At 41.7% G+C, this 10713-nt stretch overlaps 1 long non-coding RNA gene across 1 annotated transcript in view; it reads right to left on the bottom strand.

The window, feature by feature from the left end:
• Positions 1-1588: 1588 nt before the first annotated feature.
• LOC118897220 overlaps positions 1589-10713 on the bottom strand; it is a 149984-nt gene continuing 140859 nt past the window's right edge. Inside the window, exon 4 of the long non-coding RNA XR_005020374.1 lies at positions 1589-1804. This is a non-coding gene — a long non-coding RNA (uncharacterized LOC118897220). The remainder of the gene's footprint in view (positions 1805-10713) is intronic.

Here is a 10713-nt window from a genome sequence, read left to right as displayed (position 1 = left end):
TATTACTTGTGACCTTGACCTTACCCTGAAAACATCTACTATATGCCTTTTAGTTAGGGAACCATTTATATACCATTCTGCTTGGGGATGAAGGGGGAAATAGCTGTCTCATAGGGCTGAAAATTAAGAGGAAACAAATCAAGATAAACTTAAGAAAAATTATATTCACAACACTGTATTGTATATTTAGACTTTATTAAGAAGGTAGGTCTCAAGTTAAATGTCTTACCACAATACAAAATAAATAATTAGCAGCTTAAAATATAAAAGGAATTCAAGCAACATAGTATGGTGGTTAAGAGCACCAGGTCTTACATTAGAGAGAATTGAATTTGAGTATGTGATTTGCCTTTTACTAGCCAAGTGACCTTAGACAAGGTACTTTGCCTTTCTGAGCCTCAATTACATCCTCTTTTAAATAGATACAATGATAGCGACAATATAATAGAGTTGTCATGAAAAATATTCTAAATAGTACATGACAAGTGCTTTGTGCGTGGCAGAGATAATATCTGAAATATGGTATGTTCAATAAATGTTACCTGCAATTAAAAAAAGAAAAGAAAAATTATATTATAAATGCAGTGTCTACCTCTATACACAACAAAAGCAACTTTTCTCCTTTTGACCTTTTCCATCCTGCATATATATTGATACCATATTTATATGATTTTAATTAAACATAAATAACATCTTATTGTTTTCTCATATTTCCACAAAGATTTCATTATATTTTAAAATGCATGCATCACAAGTTCATTGAGCATATGTGCCATAATTCAATTAAACATTCCCCTATATGTTGAATGTTCATATGTTAAAACCTAATCCCCAGTGTGATGGTATTTGGAGGTGGAGACTTTGAGGCAGTTAGGGCATGAGGGCGGAGCCCTCATGAAAGGCCTGTGTATCCTTATAAAAAAGGCCCCAAAGAGTTCCTTCACCCCTTTCTGCCAAGTGAAGAAACATAGCCATCTATGAGCCAGGAAGTGGGCGCTCACCAGACACCAAACCTGCCGGTGCCTTGATGTTGAACTCCCCAGGCGCCACAACTGCTAGAAATAAATTTCTGTTGTTTATAAGCTGTGGTAATTTGTTACAGCAGTCCAAATGGACTAAGATGAGGTCAGTTTGGAAAGGTGCATCAAGAACTGTAAAAATGATTTCTGCCTTTATTGGGAATTAGTTTTCTAGGAGTCTAATTTAATTTTTATAATATTAAATATTTGAAGAACTCAAGTGTCCGGCAGAAAGCAAATTATTAATGAGTTGTGGTACAGATGTATGATAGACTATGATAGTCATATGTCATGCTTAGGAAGAACATTTTAACAACATGGTAAATGGGGGAAGGGAAAAAGTAACATCACATCCTAGGTGCAATATGATCTCCATTATGAAGGAAAAAGTGCAAAGAAAAAGTCCTGGAAAGCAATGTGCCTAAATTGTAATAATAGGTTGCTGCTGAGTGGTGAGCTTATGATTTATATTTGTCCTGCCTTTTAACATTTTCTAAATTATTCAGAATGCCGGTCTACTACATCAACAATCATAAATTTAAAAAAAAAGAGAGAGAGAAAAGGCAAGACTCTTTGGTGTCAAAGTCCCAATGTGCTCATATGGAATTTGAGTCCAGTAACTTCTAGATGCAGCCTGAACTCAACATTGTCTCCTCCTTCATCCGCCTTTGTTCCATTGTATTAACCGTATGCATATTCAGCTTCCCCACTTGACATCAGTCTTTTTAGGAACATGGGGGCTCTCTTCCTCATTTGTAGATTCCATCTCCTACTGCATCCAGTGCCTAATACAAAAATAGTGATTACTCTTCATTCATTTATTCATTCAGTCAGTCATTTCAGAAACATTTAGTTAGTGCATGGTGTCCCAGGCACTGTGCTACACTCTGGGGAAACAAACATAAACAAGGTAGGATTTTTCTCCTCAAGTTGCTTAAGTAAAATCTAAAGGTGTTACTAGGAGGTTATAGTTTCAGGAAAGAGAGAGTGACAAAGGGGACTTTTCTGGCCATACCAGTCAAGTTACTAGAATGCCAGCTTCCATCCCCTAAGGCCTGCTGCTCTCTGGTATTAGAAGGCCTCCCAAACTCAGCCTTGATGCCCGCATTCAGGCCAGACTCACCCTTCCTGCCATTGAGGCCTGGGCACCCCTGCAGGGCACCCCTGCATCCTCTGATACTGCCTTCCCTTCCCATCACCACCGCCTAGCCCACACTCCAGGGCTTTGCCTCTCTAACAAGCCAAGACGGCCATTGCCCCACCAGATGCTCTTTCTCACCCTTCAGTCTCTCTTTGTTCTTTTCTTTTTCTCACACAAGCCGGGGAAAGCCTGAGATCCTAGAAATAGGTGGAGGTGCTCTCCCCTGCCTCTGGGGTTAGAGCCATCATCCTTAATTCTGATACCTCTACAGGAGGGCAGAATTTCCTCACAAAGTTCGATCCCACCAGCCAGCGTGGGATTCCCCTTCATTTCTTCCATCTCTCCTCTGCTGGAGGTTTTTCCCTCTGCCTGTCTCTTCTCCCCTCAAAACAGGCCCACTGTAGGGGTGCCCATTTCTATTTCTCCCTGTTACCATTTCACAGAAGCCCACCACTCCCAGGAAAGTCACCTCCAGTGTAGGTGGTGGAAATGCGGAGCCTCAAGGGTAGAAGAAAACTGGGGCAGAATCAGTCCCTTAAAGAGAAAGGTCCTCATAGTAAGTTCGTTCAATTAGCTTATTTCCATCTGCCTATTCTCTTTGATTTGATAGATAAATCCTCACAAACGTTGCTCTTCCATAAACTTAGACTTTCAGTTACACCAACAGGAAAATTAAAAAATATTGCTTCATCTGTTCCAATTTTAGTTCTTTCCCTTTCCCCTTCCTTTTTCTATTTCATAGACTCATATGACTTCTGGATGGAAAAGAGCTCCAAGGTCATCCAATAAAATGCCTCATTAGATCATTAAAATTTCTCTGCAACATCTCATCCAGTGGCCCTTCAGCCTCTGCTTGCACACCCCCCAGGAATGGGGATCTCATCCCCTTACTGGGCAGCCCATGCCCTCTTTATACAGCTCTGGAAGAGAAATTGTTTTAATTCCCAGTGAGTAAAAACTATTTCCCTGATACTTTCTTCCCTTGGCCCTAATTCAAGCTCTTGACACGAGACCAAACAAATCTAATTCCTCATCCATGTGGAAAGGCTTCCAGTGCTTTCACCCTTCTGATTTATGCTAGACTCCTTTCTATTTTGAACTCTCTCATTAGAAAAAAATGCACAAATCTAATTTTCCTAACAACGTCTAGGAGATAAGAGAAATAATCTATAATGAAGTAAATTTATTCATTCATTCTTTTCATACAACAAACATCCACCAACTTCTCATTGTTCCAAATCTAGTGCAAAGATCTGGGAACATATAGATGAATGAGGTTCACTCCTTGCCCTCAAGAAGTTCACAGTCTAGTGCAATGGTTAAGAGTAGGGATTTCAGTGTCAGATAGTTTGGTTCAAATTCCTGGTCTATCTCTTGCTATATGTGTGACCTTGGACAAGTCACACTAGGTCTTAACTTTGTCACATGTGAAATACAATATTGATAGTACATTCTTCATAGGGTTGTTGTGAGAATTATATGAGATGACACACGTAAAGCTCATTAAAGGGTCAATGAATGTTGGCTGTCACTATTAGGAGGAGTCGTGTGGGAAAGAGATGAGGTCAGTTTCAATATAGTAGGTAGATTAGGCAAAACCAGAATGTGCTGCAATGGCACAGAGGGGCACCTAACCAAGACTCTGTGAAGGCCTAAGAGAGCAGGTGATTTTTATCTGAGTCTGGAGAGATGGAGGAAGGTGCGTGAAGTTGGAGAGAGATTCCAGGCAGAGAGATCAGGTCATGCAAATGCAGGAATCTGTGAGATCCCAAGAGGTATTCAGGGAACTATGAACAATACAGAATGGCTGGAGTACATCTGTACTGTGGCAAAGGATGAGACCAGGAAGTTTCCAGGGATCATAAAATGGAAAACCTTGTAAGCCAGGCTAAGGAGAATGAACTTTGTCCTATAGGTCATGAAGAGCCAATGAAGGATTTCACGTGAAAAGATTGCATCTGTATGTTAGTATCACTCTGGAAGAGGGTGAACTGGAGAGAGGCAAGCCTGGAGGAATAATAAATTCCTCAGTAGGTGGGTTAAGCTCATGCTTAGGGTGCCAATAATGCATGGGTGAATGAGCCTGTGTCTGCTACATGATTTATCCAGAATTTTGCAAGCAGTGAAATACAGAGACAAGTTCTTTTAATAACAGCATATGCATAAGCTCTGGTTTTACTGTTTGGTGTTGTCTTGTTTTTGATTTACAGATAGCAGCAAAGGGATTATGGTGCATAGAGCCCTTAAAAATTGCATTAGAATAAGTGAGGAATAATAAAGGCTGGAATTAAGGCAACAGCATGAGAGACAAAAAGGGCAAGTCTCAAGGAAACAACAGTCAGAGTGGAATTCTCTTCCCAAAAATGGCAGAGCAGGGACTATGGTTTTTTCAGCCTAAAGTCTCTCCCTGATAGTGACAGAGCATGGCAATATAGTTGCTTCCAACAAATTAACTTCCAATGACATGAATATATTCTAAATGCAACTTTATCATTTTCCCAAAAATAGTTGTTCAAGATATTCCCTAAATCCTTATTTACTCATTTTTATTCATTTACTTATCAAATATTACTAAGATTAACCATGAATTGAGAAGTGTGAAAGTTCTTGAATATGCAGAAGTAAACAAGAAAGATGTTATTGCCTGATCTTAAGAAGTTTACAGCCCAGCAATGTGGATAGATATTGAATAAAAAACCAAAATTCATCACTTAAGCACATTTACGATAGAAACTACTTTCTTTCACAGCCAGCTCTTCAAAAAAGTGGTAACGTGGTATCTAGACATGCTCACCTACCATCCACTCTTCAACCCATTCTATCCAGCTAGCTCCTTTAGAATTGCCTTTGATAAGGTGATCAATAACCACCTTGTTGCAAATCCAATGGACAGTCTTCAGCCAGCACCGTATTTGAAATCTCCGCAGCACTCAACACTCCTTCCTCCCTGAAACTTTCTCCTTCCTTAGCCTCTGGAACATTACAATCTCCTCTTTTACCCCTTTGCTTCTGCTTCTGTCTCCTTTGATGACTCCTCTTCATGTTGGAGTTCTTTGGGACTTTTCTCATCTTCTCCGTCTTTCCCTAGGTGAACTCATCCATTCCCATAGCTTCACGTACTCTCTCCATATTTCAAGATTCCTAGACTTACGTTTCCAGCTCCAATCTGTTGTGAACTGTAGATTCCTATAACCGAACTGATTACTTGATACCTCCACTCTGATGCCTCATGAGCATCTCAACCATGACATGTCCAAAACTTTATTCTTGGACTGCTGACTCTTCCAATTCCAAATATGTTCCTCTCCTGGTGTCATTGCTCTCACTGAGTGGCATAATCAACTACCCAAATGCAAGACAGAAATGTAGGTGTCAACCCTGACATCTCCTAATGCTCCTCTTCATTTTTCCTTGCCCCATCCAAGTCTAGGCCACCATTGTCTCTCACCTGAACTACTGGGATAGCTTCCTAATTTATCACTTCAGAGTTACTACTGTTCCCTTCCCAATAATTTTCTACACAGCAACCAGATATTTAAAACACACACATATCCTTCTAATCAGGCCACTTCCTATTTAAAACACATCAGTGATTTTTCTTGCCCTGAGGATGTAATACAAATTCGACATGACCCAGGCTTAGCATGATCTGAGACCTGACTAATCATCTCTGGTCTCTTCTGGGGACACTCTCATCTCCATGTTCCAATCATAGAAATCTTTTGGGTCCTCAAACCTTCTATGCTCCTCCTTTGCTCTTGTCTATGCTCTTTGTACTTCTTGGACTACTCCCTTCTCTTTGCCAGTTCATGTCTATTATCCCTCTCCAAAATAGCATCTAGTTCATCATGTATTTATTGTCTCTTCCCTCCCATTAACATGTAAGGTCCACACAGCAGGGACTTAGACTGTTTACTTACTGTTATGTACTCAGCACTTAGGAGAGTCACTGGCACATAGTATTTAGTCAATGAATATTTATTTAATGATTAATTAGCTCCTCATCAGAGTGCTGATTGGGTTAGTTTCCTTTATTGCATCGTAGGCTCTTGTTGTGTCTACCTTCTTCTCAGCAGCATAGATCACGGCCGTAACTCTACATTTACTTAGGATGATAATCGTGGTTATGACTGAGCAGGATGTTGAAGGATGAATGAGGTGTCAAGTCACTTGACCACTTCTAGCTCTTAATTATCTACTAAGAAGAGAAAATAGGAGGATCGGGTAGGATGAATCTTCTTTTAGGTTTGCTTGAGCTGTAGAATTCTAAATCTAGGCAATTCAGGATTCGAGAAGCAATGGGTACTTCATCACTGAGAGGTGCCAAAGGACAGGAATGAGCACTAGGGTAGGAAAAGGGATTCCAAATTCAGTTTTAAAGGTTAGCGTTAGCTGTGTGATATTTGCCTTTCGGTGTCACGGTAGCTCCTTCTGTAAAATTAAAGAAAATAACACCTTGCCGAGTGTATTAGTCAGGGTTCTCCAGAAAAACAGAACCAATCGGATACATATATCCTATTTATTTATACTACAGTTATTATAAGGTATTGATTCCTTGTGACCATGGAGGCAAAGACTCTCACAATCTGTTGTCTGCAAGCTAGAGACCCAGGAGAGGTGGTAATGCAGTTCAGAAGCTGAGAGCTGGAGAGACAATGGTGAGGTTCCAGTCTGAATCTGAAGGCCTGAGAGGCAGAAGGGCTGAAGGCAGGAGAAGATCTTTGACTCAGCTCATGCAACCAGGCAGAGAAAGAATTCAACCTTCCTCCACCTCTTTGTTCTATCGAGCCCCTCAGTGGATTGGATGATGCCCGCCTACATTGGAGGGGTCATCTACTTTACTCAGGCCACCAATTCAAATGCTCATCTCTTCCAGAAACGCTCTCACAGATGCACTTGGAAATCATTTTTAGCCGGCTATCTCAGCAGCCGTTGGTCCAGTCAAGTTGACACACAAAATTAATCATCCCATCAAGGTTGGAAAGAGAATCCTGGAATGTATCTACTTTGTAGACACATTTCCATCTTCCATCAATCCATCCATCCGTCCGTCCATCCATCCATCCATCCATCCATCCATCCATCCATCCATCTCACCTGATACTTTTGCAACTAACAGTCACTGTGTGCAGCACTGTGCCAGGCATTGTGCTCGACATTAGAGGGTCACAGATACAAACAATCAAGTACCTGACCTTGAGGAGGTTACAGTTTACAGACGGATTCGTAGAAGCAGGTAGTTTAGAATACAGTGGTCTAAGGACGAGATAGACATATGGGCACCACTCTGAGACTAGTGCAGTCAAGGAGGGTTTCTGAAGGAAATAAGAACTTAGCTGAGTCTTTAAAAAAAGTGGGAGGGGAGCTGTTACCTGGGCAAGAAGATTGAGAAAGACATTATAGACCTGTGAGAGAAAGAGCGAGAGAGAGGTGGAGGGAGGGGTGCGGGAAAGGGGGCAGGGTTCAGCGAAGCAATGTGAACAGGTGGATGTGTGCAGGAGCTGCAAACAGCCCACTGTGGCTGGACCATAAAGTGTGACATGGGGAATGTGGAGACTAAAGCTGGTGAAGTGAGCTGAGGCCAGGTCATGGCAAGTCTTGGGTGGCTTGGGCTTCATCCTCTAGATAACTGTGGGGGGGCATTGAAGGTTTCTAAGCAAGAAAGGGAGGGTGATGTGGTCAGATTTATGTTTTGGAAGTGCCACTCTGGTAGCTGCGTGGTATTTGGAATGCGTATGATCAAGACAAGGGGTAAAATGAGGACCTTCCTCTTGACTCTACATACACTTAAGCATCATTTCATGGTGTGCATCTGTCCATATATACAGAGTCATATAATCTGAGATTTAAGAAGGGCCCTTAGCATCTGTCCAACCCTGATTCAAATCAAAAATCCCCCTGCCCCGTGGCTCCTGTACACATGCAAACAAACTGGCCTATTATTGTGCTGCAGGCAGACAGCTCCCCGGCACGCAGACATTGGCAATTGCCCGTGGTTTCATTTCCCCAGGTACCCGGCGTAACACAGCCACTGCCTGACAGATCTAATCACAGGCAGGGTCTCTTTTGCAGTCACCCCAGAGTGAAAGCTCAGCGTGTTCCTGAGGAAAAGACTGAAACATACAAATCAATTGCCCTTTTCTTCTCTTCTTTTTTGACCCCATTTTAAATGCAAGTATGAGGTTTGATAACAGTTCCAGGAGATGAGGTGGATTTCCCATGGCCAGGGGCTCATCAAAAGGAAAAAGTCTGCACAGAGATAGAAAGACTCAGCCTTGCACCAGCCTTGAAGACTGCCACAGCCGTTCCTGAGAATAGCCGGGAACCCAATCAAACTCTCAAATGTCAGTGTCAGAATGGGGAAAAATATCTAGCACCTGAGTCTCACCGCCTTTGGCTGGGGCCTCAGCGTCGCTACACTGCTACTTGCTGTTCCCTGCCCACCCATGCTCCTGATTACCAGCCTCTGGGCCTCCATTTATACTTTTCCCCACCTGGGACACCTTACACCAATGCCATACATTGAATTTCAGTGTATCCTTCCAGCCCAGCCCAAATGTCTTTTTACCCACGAAGTTTTCCTTGGATGATCTCTTCTAAAATTTCCATATCACTCCAGATGTATCTTTAACATGATACTATGTTTGCCTTGCATCGTGATTATTTATACCCATGTCTCCTCTCTTCTATGCTGAGAGCTCCTTGAGGGCAGGGTCAGCCTTGATATAGCCTGTAGCATGGCCTAGGGCTTGGCATATGGAAGGCACTGGATTAAAGTTTGTTAATTAAATAGGTGAAGTGGAACTGGAACTCACAGATACAAGTGACCTAATTTGGGGCCTTTAGGGATACAATTTAATCATGAAAAGAACTTGAGGAAGACCTACTTGTTCCAGAAAGAGGCTAGTTAGAGACTATATTGGGGGCTTCCTGTTTTCTTGCCAGGAAGCAAAATGTTATTCCAAGAGGGGTGGTCCCAAAGCTAGTCATCCCTGCATGCTAGGTCAAACAGCGTCTCGCAGAGGCCGGGACAAGCTTGTATTTTCAAGACAGATATACCTGTTTGGAATCTTGAATCCTATGTTAACAGCCACATAACTGTGGGAAATTTACCTCTCTCCATATCTATAAAGCAGGAAGAATTGTTCTACCTCAGGGGAAAGGTCACAAGCAACAGATATGCAAAGTGCCTTGCACAATGGCCACCTTTTAACAAATGTTAATTTCCTTCCATTTCACTTTTCTTCTTCCTCCTGTGCTATGCTTAGAACCCAATTCCTATTTCATATGCAGATGTTTACTAAAGAAAACGTGCCATACTTCCATTTTCTGAATACCCCATTACCTGGAAATAGGTCTGGATTGCCACATTAATATCTGGTGAACCCATCTTCTGGCCTCAAATAAATATAAAGCAGGTATTCTTTGCCATTTCAGTTCCTTGCCAATAGAAATTTGGAACTGGAGCCTTGAAACAGAGTCAATTGACTAGGAGTAGCTTAGACATCAAGTTATAGAGAACCAGGTTAGAAAGAGTTTCCATGGTTGACCAAAGCCACTTCTAACCTGAAATGTTAAAGCGTCTTCATACCTTTAATATATTTTCCACTCATATTCAGGTTCTGAGCTCTGGTTCTCATGATTTCTCACCTGGACAACTGACCACATCAGTTGAATCCATGTCTCAATTTTTACCCCGCCTCTCTCCATCAGCTTCCCTGCAGCAAGAATGAGTGACTGCTCTAGAATCAAATCTTGTGAGGCCTCTCTCTGGTCTGTACTCCTTCAGTGATTCCCATTTGCCTATGGCATTCTTTTCAAACTCTTCCAGAGAAATACTCACAAGGATTGAAGCAGGTAAATACAACCATGTGGTACAAGATCAGAGACGGAAGGGATGGAAGGGAAGGGAACCATCTGAATTGTCCACTTGTCAATATCTTTCACTATCTCAGGGTGTATTAAGATTCTCCAGAGAAATAGAATATATATATATTCTCTCTATGTGTGCGTATATATATATATATATAGAGAGAGAGAGAATATATATATTCTATATATGTGTGTGTGTGTGTATATATATATATATATAGATATAGATATCTATCTATCTATCTATCTATATCTATCTATATATATATATATGGGGGTGGGGAGAGAGAGAAAGATATTGATTGATTATAAGAAAATGCCTAATGAGATTACTGAGGCTGAGAAACCCCACAATCTGCAGTCTGTAACCTGGAGGCCCAGGAAAGCCAGTGATATAGTTCCAGTCCGAGACCCTAGGCCTGAGAACCAGGGGAGCCAAAGGTATAATTCCTAGTCCAAGTGCAGGAAAAGACTGATGTCCCAGCTCAAACAGGCAGAGAGCCAGTTCTTCCTTCCTCCACCCTTCTGTGCTATTCAGACCCTCCACAACTTGGATGAGGTTCACTCACATTGGGGAGGGCAACTTGCTTTACTCAGTCTGCCAATTCAGATGCTAATCTCATCCAGAAACACCCTCACAGACACACCCATAAATAATGTTTAGCCAGATATCTGGTCACC

The sequence above is a fragment of the Balaenoptera musculus genome, chromosome 6 (genome assembly GCF_009873245.2).
Source record: "Balaenoptera musculus isolate JJ_BM4_2016_0621 chromosome 6, mBalMus1.pri.v3, whole genome shotgun sequence".
Classification (NCBI taxonomy): Eukaryota; Metazoa; Chordata; class Mammalia; order Artiodactyla; family Balaenopteridae; genus Balaenoptera; species Balaenoptera musculus.
This window is presented reverse-complemented; position numbering and strand designations above follow the sequence as displayed.